Source organism: Zootoca vivipara, chromosome 2 (genome assembly GCF_965207765.1).
Source record: "Zootoca vivipara chromosome 2, rZooViv2.hap1.1, whole genome shotgun sequence".
In the NCBI taxonomy this organism is placed as follows: Eukaryota; Metazoa; Chordata; class Lepidosauria; order Squamata; family Lacertidae; genus Zootoca; species Zootoca vivipara.
Genome location: NC_142584.1, coordinates 105,938,983 through 105,956,765, shown reverse-complemented (window position 1 = coordinate 105,956,765; position 17,783 = coordinate 105,938,983). Strand labels below are relative to the sequence as shown.

Genomic DNA, 17,783 nt, shown 5'->3' with positions numbered 1-17,783 from the left:
CTCTTCCAGAAGGGCAAGCTTGTTTTCTAGTAGGGCAACCAACTAGCAATTGTTGCAGGTGTAGCTACCCACATCCTTTGGCAAGAAAACAAACATTGCACAGGAATTGCAGGTGACAACGGTTGTTCCCTCCACCTCCATCTTGAAAACCTTGAAGTCAAGGAGGAAAGAGGAAGAGGCCTAGGTCCCCCCTAACAAACGTGTGAGACTTGCTGCCCTAGATCAAAAAGATGGGTCAAACTGCGCATGCCGCTAGGCGCGCGCCGCTACACTCCAAACTCTGACTAGCTCCGCCCACAGCTAATCACCTGACCCTCCTGACTCACACTTCTAGGTGAAAGGTCACAGCCAGAAACAAACACCCACACAAGCCTGGACAGTCACCCAAATCCAAGAGGCAGCAGCCCTAGAAAACCAGCACGAGCACACAAACAAGTAAGAAAACAAATAAGCACACCAACTTACTCACACACAGCCCCAAAAGACAAAGCCACAAAACCTACAGAGTGTATCCCAAACTCAGCTCACCTTCTGCTCCTTCCTCAGTCGCTGCACTCCAAGCTCAGAGGAAAGCTTATCAGAGGAAAGACAATCACTGCAAATGGGAACAGTGGTAAAAAAACTTCTCCTTCAGCTGAAGATGGTAGATTGATACCTTTTCACATGAATCAACTGATAACTTGTTAAACTGGCATCTATAACCAATGCTGTGGAGCCCCAAACATCCATGAGGAGGCCAATGAATGACATGGGCTCACCTGCTTTGATCACCGGGTCCTATGTCTTTGAACATGGTCTGAGATGGATGTGATATTAAAGGACCACGTATTACTCATGGAAGGTTGACAGAGAAAAATACTTGTGCACACCTTTCATACTGCTGTGAGCAGCAACAGAATAAAAAAAGTGAGCTCCTTCTAGCAGAACGATTTAGAAATATGGATGATCAAGCCAGCATGCAAGCTGTTTGAGAATTGGCTGCTCAAAACATCTTTGTGTAACAATTGAAACCCAGAGCTGAACAGAAAACCCAATGAAAGGAACAAGCAATTCAAAAGATGAGATCTGGGATGCTCTGTGCAGTCTTCAGCTAATCCCTCAGCCCATTTGGATTTGTCCTAACAACCAGCACTTTGTGCCTGAAATGGCCCAAGACAACCACTGCCTTCATCCTATTCTTCACTGTCAACCCAGGATATTGCCAGAGGCTTCTTTGACCTTTCAAAGCCACCAGGATGAGGTGAGAAGCCAAGAAGGTTCCTTTCAGCCTTATATAAGGGATGCGTGATCCTGCCTGCCCTGAAAACCTGCGGTTTCTCAGCTGCCAGCCTTCCAAAGCTGTCTCTGCATAGAAAAGGCATTCCAATGGAGCAGTGCTTGTTTCTTGATAATCGAAGGCCACGTCTGGTTCAGGTCTGGCTGCTTGCATTCTGTGTTCTGCTTTGCCTATGGCCTGGAGGTAAGTATTGCCCCCATTCCCCATTTCCAAATAGGTAAAACAAGAATAAGACACTGTTTTACATAGGTTAAATCCCTGAGCAACTGGAGGGGATGTACTTTGGGGAAAGAGTGGAATACATGCCTCCTAAAGTGGGGATGTGATAGTTCAGTGTTGGAGCACATGCCTTCCATTGAGAAAGCCCCTAGTTAATCCCTTACATATCATTTCCATGTGAACATTTCAGTGAGAAGAGAGTGGAGCATCCTGATAATGGGTCAAAATAGACAAGGCAGTTCCCTATGTTTGTAGAAGTGAATCAAATGACCCAACTCTTGTTGCATGTTTATAGCTGGAGAGATTTAGAGCTCATGGACACTGCTGATCATCCTGTGCTTTTGAGGAAAGGGCCAAGCAGTTTCCCATTTGCCTCACCACTTTCCCCAGGAAAACCTATTGTTTTTGGCTAAATCCAAGCACATCAAACAGCAGAAAAACCCAACTGAGCAGATACAGTTCTTAAGGTGAAATCCTGTACCTTGGAGGCAATTTCAGGGGAGAGTTCAATTTCCCTTTTCATCTGCCTCCTGATTAAAACATGAACACTGCAATTGCAGGGCAGATCATGCTATCTTTGGAAAAGAGGGTCTAGTTGTCTCGGTGGAAGGTGTTGCTAGTCTCAGGGCACAGGAGCTTGCCACAAATTTGCGTACAATTTCCATCTCTTAATCCATACATGGAGATGCAAGTTTAGTTGGACATTGAATATTGATTGATCCCTTCACAAATGAAATGCTGTCTGTTACAACAGATGCTGTAAAATGCAGTGAATGCACTTCAACGGGGCCTGGCATTCCATGCGAACCAGAGGAGAAGACATGTACGGGACCCTTCTGCATGAAGCTAGAAGTACATTCAGGTAAGTCTTTCCTGTCAACCATCTTCCTTTTTCTATGCTGGGACTAGAATGACCTGAGATATAAGTTTAAAACTAAAACTAAAAAAATTGGACATGTATCCTTCATATGTTTTCATTTTATTTTAATGTTGACCTTTTTGTAGTACACAATTCTGTTTAAGTGCATATTTTTAAATGAAGTTTAAAATGTGGAGAAAGCTTTTTCCTCTTTCTTGATATGGACTATGGAGTAATTCAGTAACATTCTCTTCTTTCACTAGTTAGTATCAACATAAGTGCTTCTCTTTCTCTCTCCAGGTGGCAAATTGGTTAGGTACATCAAAGCCTGTGGTGAAAACGATGTGGAAATACACTGTGAGAAAGTGGTGATATCTGGGGAAGAAACAAAGAAAGTATCATGCTGTAATAGCGACTTATGTTCTGACTGATCTTCCTATTCTATTCTTAAGTTGTTTTCCCCTATCCATGTAACAGGGTGGGTAACAAATCCTTCTCCTTCTCTTTTCCTTTGAAAGATATTATATTAGGACATTTCATATCTTTTCCTTTCAATGGACGCCAGGTCTTCCTCCTGCCATTGCAATTCAAATGACAGACAAAAGCCCCACACAAATATTCTGATGCCACGTCCAATAATCACGTCCAGGGGATGTTCCACACCCACTAGTCTCACTATCCTCCACAAAATGGTAGCTGACTGTGTGACCTGGGGAGTCTTCTGTATTTGCAGAGGGCTGCCATACATCTTCGACCAAAGATTTTCCAGCACCCTAAGTGCATTGTGAAGCCTCCACAAGCACAGGAAAAACCCCACTTTGGCTATCCATATTTGTTAATCAAACACTCATTCAGTTTACAACTTCTTTTCTCCTTCCTGCTCCCGATAGGAGGACCACTCATTTGTGCTCACTCATTTATACACTCCATTGTCTGATAGTTTGAAAAGTAAGTTCCCCTTGCAAAATGCATAATTGACTTAGCTATTGGGGTGAGATAGGATGCTTTTTGGACAGTTGATGTACATGTACCAAGCAATGATTTGCACAGGCGGTGGGATTTGTGGGTCTCTTTATGGCTGCCCATCCCTGCATGAACTTGGCAAATCACAGAAGATGTTATCAAATACTATAACCTGTGCTAGGGATGGTGACAATTCCTCTCTTCCTGAAACTCAAGGAACAATGTTCGTCCCAACCCTTCCTTGGTTGGAGAGCTCAAATGTTCTCTGTTCTCTTTCATGAACATTGCAATATAACTGGAACGTAGGGAAGTTTTTAAGTAGTTTGGACTCGTTGGAGTTAAATAATAATACCTGTAGTAATAATAATAATCACTGCTAGTTTGGCATAAAGAAATAATGCAAGAATAATAGTTTGTATTACTTGTTGTACCCTACGCATCAATGATTTCTTTCAATAAAATTTAAAAAGGAAGTTGTGGTCTGTATTCTATTTTGGTTCCTGTGCAATTATTGTATCTTGATCACAAAAGAAATCCCTGTACCTCATACTTTCCTTTCCTCAAAATTGAGGAAATTTTAATTATATGGGCCATATCCCATGCTTTGCAACAGACTTCTGTGCTCAGCAGCACTTCCTTTTCCTCTCTGGGCCCCTCCATCTTCCAGAAGACACAGGCAAGAATACTACAAAGCAGATCCTCCATTCTGCATAACACTCTTGCATCATATATGGTGGTGTTCATATAGAATCCCATACACAAATCACATGAGCCCAGTCAGCAAAGTGCCTCAGTCAACTGACTAACCAGCCAACCTTCCACCTCTCCCCAATGAAAAGCATCACTTCCTATTGGATGCTATTTGGCTCCAAGAAATATGGAGGTGGCCAGAATACCTGTTCATGAGATTGCCAGGAATGAGAGTCTCTCTTGCAAGTATTCTGTCTCTCCCTGTCCCACATCTTTGGAGGTCTCCTTCTTTGGAGGTCTTTAAGCAGAGGCTTGACAGGCATATCTCAAGAATGCTTTGATGGTATTTCCTGCTCAGCAGGGGGTTGGACTGGATGGCCCTTGTGGTCCCTTCCAACCATATGGTTCTATGATTGTATGATCTTTGAGTAAAGTTGAAGATACATGCATTATCAAAGGACTACTTGTTTATGACTCATGGGAGACAGAAACACATAGCTGTGCATACCATTCATTTCACTGTGAGCAGCAGTGAGATACAAAAGAAAGCTACTAACAGAATGATTCAGGAAAGCGCTAGCCAGAAGTCACCCATTCTGTTTCTTAAGCAGGATGAGGCGAGAAGCCAAGAGCGTTCCTCTCAGCCGTATATAATGGATATCTTGAACCCAGCTCCTCAAAGAGAGCAGTGTGTTCCGGTCTGCCCTGAAAGCCTGTGGTTTCTCAGCTGCCAGCCTTTGAAAGCTGTCTCTCCATTCAAAGGCATTTCAATAGAGCAGAGCTTGTTTCTTGGTAATCAAAGGCCACGTCTGGTTCAGGCAGGGCCGGTGCTAGGCTTTTTGCGCCCTAGGCAAAATAACCTTCTGGCGCCCCCCCGGGCGCATGCGTCATGACCCACACACAACGCCGCTGACACCCCTGCGTCCCCTCCATAGGCGGGAGGAGCGCAAGCCAAAAGGAGAGCTCAGCGCCCTCCCGCCTATGGAGGGGACGCTGTGAGCTCCTCAGCGGCTGCAGTGAGGGAGCGGCGGCGGCGGCAGCGCCCATAGCTGAAAGCTTCAGCTACGGGCACTGCCGCTGCCACCGCTCACTCGCTGCAACCACTGAAGAGCTCACAGCATCCCCTCCAAAAGCAGGGGGAACGCGAGCGTGCGCCATGGGAGGGCAGCAGTGGCGCAGGGAATTTGCGGGGCAGGCTGGCCAGCGCCCCCTCCATTTTCGTGCCCTAGGCATCTGCCTTGTTCGTCTAAATGGACGCACCGGCCCTGGGTTCAGGTCTTGCTGCTTACATTCTGTGTTCTGCGTTGCCTCAGGACTGGAGGTACTAATTGCCCCCATCCACTCATGCCAGAAGAGGTAAAAGAAGAATAAGCCACTGTTTTACATAGGTTGAATCCATTAGTAGCAGGAGAGATATACTTTGGGGTTGTAGGCAGGAAATGCCTTCTACTATAACGGTAAAGGGAACCCTGGCAATTAGGTCCAGTCGCGGCTGAGAGGAACGCTCTTGGCTTCTCGCCTCATCCTGCTTATGAAACAGTTGGAACTAATTACCAAGCTTAAAACCATGGAGCCACCTGGGATGAATAGAGACATCGGATTCTTATCTCATTATGCATGGTCAAGCTTTCTTTAGCGCCTCAGCCCTTGTTTTTCCCCCCAGGACTAATTGCAGCCATCAGCAGCCGTTAACAGCCATCCACAGGTTTACCACTCCCATCAGGCCATCACCCATTCCCACCCACCCACCCCCACCACCCTCTGTATATATATAAGGGTCTGACACTTCCGTTTCCAGTGTATCTGAAGAAGTGTGCATGCACACGAAAGCTCATACCAAAATAAAAACTTAGTTGGTCTTTAAGGTGCTACTGAAGGAATTTTTTTATTTTGCTTCGACTCAGACCAACACGGCTACCTACCTGTAACTAGAAATTCAAACTACAATAAAAGGGATTGATCTAATTCAAGAAAATTATAAAGAAACCTGGAAAAAGATAAAACAAAATTTAGAAGTATGGAATAATTTGAAATTGTCCCTATTAGGAAGAATAGCAGTAATAAAAATGTGTGTGATCTCGAGAATGAACTATCTGTTTCAGAACCTAACAATATTAGGCAAAGAAAAAATTTTTATAGATTGGAAAAAAGATATATCCAAATTTATATGGAATGGGAAAAGACCAAGAGTAAAATACAAAGTCATGATAGACCACAGACACAGAGGCGGGTATGGCCTACCTGATCTCGAAAGCTACCACGATGCAGCGGTGCTGTGGTGGATAAAAGATTGGATCACATTGAAAGATACAGACCTTTTAGACCTGGAAGGACAGGGAGTGGGGTTTGGTTGGCATCATTATTTGATGAAGGAAAAAATAGAAAAAAGAAATATTTTCATGTATAACACCATTCGAAAATCTTTATATTTAACATGGCAAAAATACAGAAAATATTTCGAACCTAAGACACCCTGGTGGCTTTCACCAGTAGAGTTAGTAGCTGTGAAAAGGAAAAACATGGAAACAAAATGGCCAACATACAAAGATTTATTAATAGAAAAAGAGGGGAAATGGCAGTTAAAGGAATACGCGGAAATAAAGGGTCTCTTAAATACTTGGCTACAATATTTTCAAGTAAATCAAAGGTTACAAATCGATAAACAATTAGGATTTAACAAAAAAAATCTAAATTAGAAGAGATATTATTGATAAAGACAAATTTATAAAAAAAACCTATACCAAATTATATTAAAATGGAAAACAGAAGAGGAAATGACTAAGGAATATATGATCAAATGGAGCCAAGAATTAGGAAAAAACCAATATTAATGAAAGATTAGGAAAATTAATGGAAGAGAGATCTAAATTTTACGCTGAACTACGATCTGAAAGAGAACCTACTAAAAATGCAATATAGAGGGTACCTGACCCCAGTCAAACTGGGCAAAATGTATCTAGGCCAGAGTAATATATGTTGGAGGTGTAACCAAGAGGCAGGAACTAACATACACATATGGTGGAATTGTAAAATAATCAGGGTATACTGGGATATGATCTATAAAGAACTAAAAAAAATATTGAAATACCTGAAATTGTTTCTTTTGGGAATGCTCCCGGACGACATCAAACCCAGGGATAGATGCTGTATCAGCTATGCGGTAACCGCTGCGAGGATCTTAATTGTGAAAAATTGGAAGGCCACAAACGTCCCGAGTAAAGAAGAATGGCAAGAAAAACTCTTTAATTATTATACCCTAGCAAAAAAAAAACATGATGAAATCAACAATATAAAAAATGAAGATTCACAAAATAATTGGAAGATATTTATAAATTATTTACAAAGTAAATTAGAGATTTCAAGTCTTATCTCCGATATCTAAAAGGCTTTATTTAGTAAAACAGCATTGGGAAACTACGTAATGTAATGATTAAAATGGGGAAGTCAGGAAAGATTCGGTATTGTAAGAAACTTTGGGATATATAAGAATAATGGTGTGCAGACTATCATTAGAGAAAAACGGGATAAGTTTAGATACGGTTGTGAAGTCAAGGGGAAGGGAAGGGTGGGGGGTATACAGGGGGGATGAACTATGCGGGAAACAAAAAAGACAACTGTACATAGTTATGACTGTATAGTTTATTTTTAACTGTATTGATTGCAATATACAATAAAGTCTTTTTTTATAAAAAGAAAAAAAGAAAAGAAATATGGATGATCAAGCCAGCATGCAAGCTGATTGAGAATTGGCTGCTCAAAACATCTTTGTGTAACAATTGAAACCCAGAGCTGAACAGAAAGCTCAATGATAGGAACAAGCAATTCAAAAGATGAGATCTGGGATGTTCTGTGCAGTCTTCAGTTAATCCCTCAGCCCATTTGGATTTGTCCTAACAACCAGCACTTTGTGCCTGAAATGGCCCAAGACAACCATTGCCTTCATCTTTGCTATTCTTCACTGTCAACCCAGGATATTGCCAGAGGCTTCTTTGACCTTTCAAAGCCACCAGGATGAGGTGAGAAGCCAAGAAGGTTCATTTCAGCCGTATATAAGGGATGCGTGATCCTGTCTGCCCTGAAAACCTGCGGTTTCTCAGCTGCCAGCCTTCCGAAGCTGTCTCTCCATACAAAAGGCATTCCAATGGAGCAGAGCTTGTTTCTTGGTAATCGAAGGCCACGTCTGGTTCAGGTCTGGCTGCTTGCATTCTGTGTTCTGCTTTGCCTCAGGCCTGGAGGTAAGTATTGCCCCCATTCCCCATTCCCAAATAGGTAAAACAAGAATAAGACACTGTTTTACATAGGTTAAATCTATGAGCAACTGGAGGGGATGTACTTTGGGGCAAGAGTGGAATACATGCCTCCTAAAGTGGGGATGTGATACTTCAGTGTTGGAGCACATGCCTTCCATTGAGAAAGCCCCTAGTTAATCCCTTACCTATCATTTCCATGTGAACATTTCAGTGACAAGAAAGTGGAGCATCCTGGTAATGGGGCAAAATAGACAAGGCAGTTCCCTGTGTTTGTAGAAGTAAATCAAATTACCCACCTCTTGTTGCATGTATATAGCTGGATACATTTTAGGGCTCATGCACACTGCTGATCATCCTGTGCTTTTGAGGAAAGGGCCAAGCAGTTTTCCATTTGCCTCACCACTTTCCCGAGGAAACCCCATTGTTTTTGGCTAAATCCAAGCACATCAATCTGCAGAAAAACCCAACTGACAATTGTTTCAATTCAGCAGATACACTTCTTCAGGTGAAATCCTGTACCTTGGAGACAATTTCAGGGGAGAGTTCGATTTCCCTTTCAACAGTGGGAGGAAGCTCCTTTTCATCTGCCTCCTGATAAAAACATGAACACTGCAAGTTGCAGAACAGATTGTGCCATCTTTGAAAAGGAGATTTCACTCGGCTAGGTGGAAGGTGTTGCTAGTCTCAGGGCACAGGAGCTTGCCACGAATTTGAATACAATTTCCATCTCTTCATCTATACACAGAGATGCAAGTTTAGTTGGACATTGAATATTGATTGGTCCCTTCACAAATGAAATGCTGTCTGTTACAACAGATGCTGTGAAATGCAGCTTATGCACTTCAAAGGGGCCTGGCAAGCCATGCGAACCGAAGGGGAAGACATGTACGGGACCATTTTGCATGAAGATAGAAGTATTTGCAGGTAAGTCTTTCCTGTCAACCATCTTCCTTTTTCTATGCTGGGACTAGAATGACCTGAGATATAAGTTTAAAAATAAAAATAAAAAATTGGACATGTATCTTTCATAAGTTTTCATTTTATTTTAATGTTGACATTTTAGTAAAATTTAGTTAAAGTGCATATTTTTAAATGAAGTTTAAAATGTGGAGAAAGCTTTTTCCTCTTTCTTGATATGGACTATGGAGTAATTCAGTAAAATTCTCTTCTTTCACTAGTTGGTATCAACATAAGTACTTCTCTTTCTCTCTCCAGGTCAAAATGGCAAATTGGCTGGTTACGTCAAAGAATGTGGTGAAAAGAATTCGGAAAGACTCTGTGGGACAGAGGTGACATCGGGAGAAAAAAAGAAAGTATCATGCTGTAATAGCGACTTATGTTCTGACTGATCTTACTATCCTATTCTTAAGTTGTTGTCGCCTATCCATGTAAAAGGGTGGGTAACAAATCCTTCTCCTTCTCTTTATCCTTTGAAAGATAAAAGCCCCACACAAATATTCTGATGCCACGTCCAATAATCACGTCCAGGGGATGTTCCACAACCACCAGCCTCACTATCCTCCACAAAATGGTAGCTGACTGTGTGACCTGGGGAGTCTTCTGTATTTGCAGAGGGCTGCCATACATCTTCGACCAAAGATTTTCCAGCACCCTAAGTGCATTGTGAAGCCTCCACGAGCACAGGAAAAAACCCCAGTTTGGCTATCCATATTTGTTAATCAAACACTCATTCAGTTTACAACTTCTTTTCTCCTTCCTGCTCCCGATAGGAGGACCACTCATTTGTGCTCACTCATTTATACACTCCATTGTCTGATAGTTTGAAAAGTAAGTTCCCCTTGCAAAATGCATAATTTACTTAGCTATTGGGGTGGGACAGGATGCTTTTTGGACAGTTGATGGACATGTTCCAAGCAGTGATTTGCACAGTCGGTGGGATTTGTGGGTCTCTTTAGGGCTGCCCATCCCTGCATGAACTTGGCAAATCACAGAAGATGTTATCAAATACTATAACCTGTGCTAGGGATGGTGACAATTCCTCTCTTCCTGGAGCTCAAGGAGCAATGTTCTTCCCAACCCCTCCTTGGTTGGAGAGCTCGAATGTTCTCTGTTCCCTTTCCTGAACATTGCAAAGTAACTAGAACAGAGCAAAGTTCTTAAGTAGTTTGGACTGGTGGGAGTTCTAGGTGGCCAATCAAGATAGAGTTCAATAATAATAGTTAAAATCATTGCTAGTTTTGCATGCAGAAATAATGCAACAACAACAACAACAACAACAACAACAACAACAACTTATTATTTATACCCCACCCATCTGTCTGGGTTTCTCCAGCCACTCTGGGCGGCTTCCAACCAAATATTAAAAACAGTACAGCATCAAACATAAAAAAAACTTCCCTGAACAGGGCCGCCTTCAGTTGTCTTCTAAAAGTAAAATAATTGCCTTGGCATCTGCTGGGAGGGCGTTCCACAGGGCGGATGCCACTACCGAGAAGGCCCTCTGTCTGGTTCCCTGTAACCTCACTTCACGCAATGAGGGAACCACCAGAAGGCCCTCAGTGCTGGATCTCAGTGTCCAGGATGAATGGTGGGGGTGGAGACGCTCCTCCAGGTATACAGGACCGAGGCCGTTTAGGGTTTTAAAGGTCAGTACCAACACTTAGTTTGTATTATTTGTTGTTATAATAATAGTTTGTATTATTTGTTGTACCTCACACATCAATGATTTCTTTCAATAAAAAGTAAAAAGGAAGTTGTGGTCTGTATTCTATTTTGGTTCCTGTGCAATTATTGTATCTTGATCACAAGAGAAATCACTGTACCTCATACTTTCCTTTCCTCAAAATTGAGGAAATGTTAATTATATGGGCCATATCCCATGCTTGGCAACAGACTTCTGTGCTCAGCAGCACTTCCTTTTCCTCTCTGGGCCCCTCCAGCTTCCAGAAGACACAGGCAAGAATACAACAAAGCAGATCCTCCAGTCTGCATAACACTCTTGCATCATATGTAGCAGTGTTCATATAGAATCCCACACACAAATCACATGAGCCCAGTCAGCACCTGCAATTGGCAACCCCAAACATTAACATAACAGTAGCATATTAGTATGTTTCTCCGTGTCTTTGCACTCAAAATCCAAAATAAAAGGACCTCAGTCAACTGACTAACCAGCCAACCTTCTACCTCTCCCCAGTTAAAAGCATCAGTTCCTATTGGATGCTATTTGGCTCCAAGAAATATGGAGGTGGCCAGAATATCTGTTCATGGGATTGCCAGGAATCAGAGTCTGTCTTGCAAGCCTGGTGTCTCTCCATGTCTCACGTCTTTGAGTAAAGTTGAAGATACTGTACATGCATTATCAAAGGACTACTTATTTATGGCTCATGGGAGACAGAAACACATAGCTGTGCATACCATTCATTCCACTGTGAGCAGCAGTGAGATACAAAAGAAAGCTACTAACAGAACCATTCAGGAATGCGCTAGCCAGAAGTCACCCATTCTGTTTCATAAGCAGGCTAGTTGAGCATTGCCTGCTCGGCACACCGTACTATTACAATTGAAACCTGGAGTTGAACACAAAACCCTCGTAATATAGCATCAGGCATCTACTTAGGTCCGGGACATTTTGTACAGCATGCAGCTGATTCCTCAGCCCTTTTGGATTTGTCCTAACAACCAGCACTTTATGCCTGAAAGGGGCCAAGACAACCATCGCCTTCACTCTCTGCTGACCTTCAGAGTGACCAAAGGATATTGCCAGTGACTCCTGGGACCTCTCAAGGCCACCAGGAGGAGGCGAGAAGCCAAGAGGGTTCCTCCCAGCCATATATAATGGTTATCTTGAACCCGGCTCCTCAAACAGAGCAGTGTTTTCCTGTCTGCCCTGAAAGCCTGCGGTTTCTCAGCTGCCATCCTTCAAAAGCTGTCTCTCCATACAAAAGGCATTTCAATGGAGCAGAGCTTGTTTCTTGGTAATCGAAGGCCATGTCTTGTTCAGGTCTTGCTGCTTACATTCTGTGTTCTGCTTTGCCTCGGGACTGGAGGTAAGTATTGCCCCCATCCACTCATGCCAGAAGAGGTAAATGAATAAGCCACTGCTTTACATAGGTTGAATCTATTAGTAGCAGGAGAGATATACTTTGGGGTGGTAGGGAGGAAATGCCTTCTACCATTAGGTGAAGTCTTGGATGACTCTGGGGTTGCAGCGCTCATCTCACTTTATTGGCCGAGGGAGCTGGTGTCGTAGCTGTCAACTTTTCCCTTTTTAAAGGGAAATTCCCGTATTCTGAATAGGATTCCTCGTGAGAAAAGGGGAGAGATGACAGCTATGGCCGGTGTACATCTTCCGGGTCATGTGGCCAGCATGACTAAACTGCTTCTGGCAAACCAGAGCAGCACACGGAAATGCCGTTTACCTTCCTGCCTGAGCGATATTTATCTACTTGCAATTTTTGGCGTGCTTTCGAACTGCTAGGTTGGCAGGAGCTGGGACTGAGCAACAGGAACTCACCCCATCGCGGGGATTTGAACCTCCAACCTTCTGATCAGCAAGCCAAAGAGGCTCAGTGGTTTAGATCACAGCGCCACCCGCGTCCCTTAAAAGGGGAGGTTTTTTGTTTTTGTTTTTTGCAGCACATTGCACTCCCGTGTAGCTGCCCATCCAGATACAGACCGGGGCTGTTTCTGCTTAGCAAATGGACAGTTACAAACGCACTGCAATTAAGCCACAATGAGGTCTTGTTAATTGAAAGAAACAGGCGTTCCTTCCATGTAAGATAGTATCAGGTGGCCACAGAGTTCTAGGACATTCTGCACAACATTTGGCTAATCCCTCAGTCCATCGGGATTTATCCTAACAAGCAGCACATTATGCCCGCAATACTGAAAGGCAGCCCACATCCTTGTTGTTCCTCAGAGACACCCCAGCATGCTGCCAGAGGATTCTAGTACCCATCAACCCCATCAGGATCAGGTGCCCTGAGATGCTAATAAGCTTCTGTTGGCTTCTATTGCCTGGTTCCTCAAGCCAAGCAACCTGTTGTTTTTCAGAAGCTGACCTGTTGCTACTAGTTATTACCAAGTTTTTCTATCTAGAGAAAGATTTGGTTTTCTGACTAGGGAGAAATAGTGGGGCATCCTGGCTATAGCAGTCAAAAGCTAGAGAACAGGTTTCAGCTTCTGCCCATAGATCTCTCAAGTGCAACACTTGACCTACTCCCCTGCAAGTGAAGAGTTGCCATTCACTCCTATCAGAGGAAAGACAATGACTGTACTTGGGAACAGTGGTAGAAAAACTTCTCCTTCAGCTGATGGTAGATTGATACCTTTTCACATGAATCAACTGATAACTTGTTAAACTTGCATCTATAACCAATGCTGTGGAGCCACAAAGATCCATGAGGAGGCCAATGAATGACATGGGCTCACCTGCTTTGATCAACGGGTCCTATGTCTTTGACCATGTACTGAGATGGATGTGATATTAAAGGACCACGTAACGCTCATGGAAGGTTGACAGAGAAAAATAAAGATAAAATCTTGGACGTTCTGTGCAGTCTTCAGCTGATCCCTCAGCCCACTTGGATTTGTCCTAACAAACAGCACTTTGTGCCTGAAATGGCCCAAGGCAACCACTCCCTGCATCCTTGCTACTCTTCACTGTCAACCCAGGATATTGCCAGAGGCTCCTTGGACCTTTGAAGCCCACCAGGATGAGGCGAGAAGCCAAGAAAGTTCCTTTCAGCCTTATATAATGGATGTCTTGAACTACGCTCCTCTAACTGAGCAGTGTGTTCCTCAAACTGAGCAGCACTTTATGCCTGAAAGGGCCCAAGTCAACCATCGCCTTCACTCTCTGCTGCCCTTCAGAGTGACCCAAGGATATTGCCAGAGACTCCTTGGACCTTTCAAGGCCACCAGGATGAGGCAAGAAGCCAAGAGGGTTCCTCTCAGCCATATATAATGGATATCTTGAACACAGCTCCTCAAATTGAGCAGTGTGTTCCTGTCTGCCCTGAAAGCCTGCGGTTTCTCAGCTGCCAGCCTTCCAAAGCTGTCTCTCCATACAAAAGGCATTCCAATGGAGCAGAGCTTGTGTCTTGATAATCGAAGGCCACGTTTGGTTCAGGTCTGGCTACTTGCATTTTGTGTTCTTCTTTGCCTCAGGACTGGCGGTAAGTATTGCCCCCATTCCCCATCCCCAAATAGGTAAAAGAAGAATAAGACTGTTTTACGAAAGTTAAATCTATGAGCAACTGGAGGGGATGTACTTTGGGGCAAGGGTGGAATACATGCCTCCTAAAGTGGGGACGTGATAGTTCAGTGTTGGAGCACATTGAGAAAGCCCCTAGTTAATCCCCTACCAACTATCTCCAGGTGAACATTTCAGTGAGAAGGAAGTGGAGCATCCTGGTAATGGGGCAAAATAGACAAGGCATGTTTGTATGTTTTTTAGAAGTGAATCAAATTACGCACCTCTTGTTGCATGTATATAGCTGGATACATTTTAGGGCTCATGCACACTTCTGATCATCCTGTGCTTTTGAGGAAAGGGCCAAGCGGTTTTCCATTTGTGTCACCACTTTCCCCAGGAAAACCCACTGTTTGTGGCTAAATCCAAGCACATCAAACCGCAGAAAAACCCAACTGACAATTGTTTCAATTCAGCAGATCCAGTTCTTCAGGTGAAATCCTGTACCTTGGAGGCAATTTCAGGGGAGAGTTCGATTTCCCTTTCACCAGTGGGAGGAAGCTGCCTTTCATCTGCCTCCTGATAAAAACATGAACACTGCAAGTTGCAGGGCAGATCATGCTATCTTTAGAAAAGAGGGTCTAGTTGTCTCGGTGGAAGCTGTTGCTAGTCTCAGGGCACAGGAGCTTGCCACAAATTTGCGTACAATTTCCATCTCTTAATCTATACATAGAGATGCAAGTCTAGTTGTACATCGAATATTAATTGGTCCCTTCACAAATGAAATGTTCTCTGTTACAGCAGATGCTGTGAATTGCAGGCTATGCATGACAAAGGGGCCTGGCAAGCCATGCGAACCGAAGGGGAAGACATGTGCGGGACCATTCTGCATGAAGACAGAAGTATTTTCAGGTAAGTCTTTCCTGTCAACCATCTTCCTTTTTCTATACTGGGACTAGAATGACCTGAGATATAAGTTTAAAACTTAAAATAAAAAAATGGACATGTATCTTTCATTTTATTTTAATGTTGACATTTTAGTAGTTCAAAATTCTGTTTAAGTGCATACTTTTAAATGAAGTTTAAAATGTGGAGAAAGCATTTTCCTCTTTCTTGATATGGACTATGGAGTAATTCAATAAAATTATCTTCTTTCACTAGTTAGTATCAACAAAAGTACTTCTCTTTCTCTCTCCAGGTGGCAAATTGGCTAAATACATCTTAGATTGTGGTGAAAAAAATGGGAAAAAACTCTGTGGGACAGAGACGACATCTGGAGATACAAATAAAGTATCATGCTGTAATAGCAACTTATGTTTTGACTGATCTTACTATTCTATTCTGAAGTTGTTTTCGCCTATCCATGTAAAAGGGTGGGTAACAAATCCTTCTCCTTCTCTTTATCCTTTGAAAGATATTATATTAGGACATTTCATATCTTTTCCTTTCGATGGAGGCTAGGCCTCCCTCGTGCCATTGCAATTCAAATGACAGACAAAAGCCCCACACAAATATTTTGATGCCACGTCCAATAATCACATTCAGGGGATGGTCCACACCCACCAGCCTCACTATCCTCCACAAAATGGTGGCTGACTGTGTGACCTGGGGAGTTTTCTGTATTTGCAGAGGGCTGCCATACATCTTCGACCAAAGATTTTCCAGCATCCTGAGTGCATTGGGAAGCCTCCACAAGCACAGGAAAACCCCCACTTTGGCTATCCATACTTGTTAATCAAGCACTCATTCAATTTACAACTTCGTTTCTCCTTCCTGCTCCTGATAGGAGGACCACTCATTTGTGCTCACTCATTTATACACTCCACTGTCTGATAGTTTTAAAAGTTATTTCCCCTTGCAAAATGCATAATTGACTTAGCTATTGGGGTGGGACAGGACGCTTTTTGGACAGTTGATGGACATGGACCAAGCATTGATTAGTCAGTAGGATTTGTGGGTCTCTTTATGGCTCCCCATCCCTGCATGAACTTGGCAAATCACAGAAGATGTTATCAAATACTATAACCTGTACTAGGGATGGTGACAATTCCTCTCTTCCTGGAGCTCAAGGAACAATGTTCTTCCCAACCCCTCCTTGGTTGGAGAGCTCCAATGTTCTCTGTTATCTTTTTGAACATTGCAATGTAACTGGAACGTAGCAAAATTTTTAAGTAGTTTGGACTGGTGGGAGTTCTAGGTGGCCAATCAAGATAGAGTTCAATAATAATAGTTAAAATCACTGCTAGTTTTGCATGCAGAAATAATGTGAGAATAATAGTTTGTATTACTTGTTGTACCCTACGCATCAATGATTTCTTTCAATAAAATTTAAAAAGGAAGTTGTGGTCTGTATTCTATTTTCGTTCCAATGCAATTATTGTATCTTCATCACAAAAGATATCACTGTACCTCATACTTTCCTTTCCTCAATATGAGGAAATGTTAATTATATGGGCCATATCTCATGCTTTGCAACAGACTTCTGTGCTCAGATGCACTTCCTTTCCCTCTCTGGGCCCCTCCAGCTTCCAGAAGGCACAGGCAAGAATACAACAAAGCAGATCCTCCATTCTGCATAACACTCTTGCATCATATGTAGCAGTGTTCATATAGAATCTCATACACAAATCACATGAGCCCAGTCAACACCTGCAATTGGCAACCCCAAACATTAACATAACCGTAGCATATTAGTATGTTCCTCCGAGTCTTTGCACTCAGATTCCAAAATAAAAGGACCTCAGTCAACTTACTAACCAGCCAACCTTCCACCTCTCCCCAATGAAAAGCATCAGTTCCTATTGGATGCTATTTGGCTCCAAGAAATATGGAGGTGGCCAGAATATCTGTTCATGAGATTGCCAGGAATGAGAGTCTGTCTTGCAAGTCTGCTGTCTCTCCGTGTCCCACATCTTTGAGTAAAGTTGAAGATACTGTGCATTCATTCTTAAGGAAATCAGCCCTGAGTGCTCCCTGGAAGGACAGATCGTGAAGCTGAGGCTCCAATACTTTGGCCACCTCATGAGAAGAGAAGAAGCCTTGGAAAAGACCCTGATGTTGGGAAAGATTGAGGGCACTAGGAGAAGGGGACGACAGAGGACAAGATGGATGGACAGTGTTCTCGAAGCTACGAACATGAGTTTGACCAAACTGCGGGAGGCAGTGCAAGACAGGAGTGCCTGGCGTGCTATGGTCCATGGGGTCACGAAGAGTCGGACACGACTAAACGACTAAACAACAACAACTGTGCATGCATTATCAAAGGACTACTTATTTATGACTCATGGGAGACAGAAACACATGGCTGTGCATACCATTCATTCCACTGTGAGAAGCAGTGAGATACAAAAGAAAGCTACATTTGGTTTG

At 43.1% G+C, this 17,783-nt stretch overlaps 1 long non-coding RNA gene across 2 annotated transcripts; it reads left to right on the top strand.

Annotated features, from left to right (window-relative positions):
* Positions 1 to 1,167: 1,167 nt before the first annotated feature.
* Positions 1,168 to 16,746, top strand: LOC148687016 (uncharacterized). 2 transcript variants are annotated; one of them, XR_015948602.1, is made up of 3 exons: positions 1,168 to 1,459; positions 15,219 to 15,326; positions 15,613 to 16,746. It is a non-coding gene; the product is annotated as an uncharacterized LOC148687016 (long non-coding RNA). The 2 variants fall into 2 exon arrangements; XR_015948603.1 differs by lacking the exons at positions 15,219 to 15,326; positions 15,613 to 16,746 and adding exons at positions 2,250 to 2,357; positions 2,655 to 3,283.
* Positions 16,747 to 17,783: the final 1,037 nt, after the last annotated feature.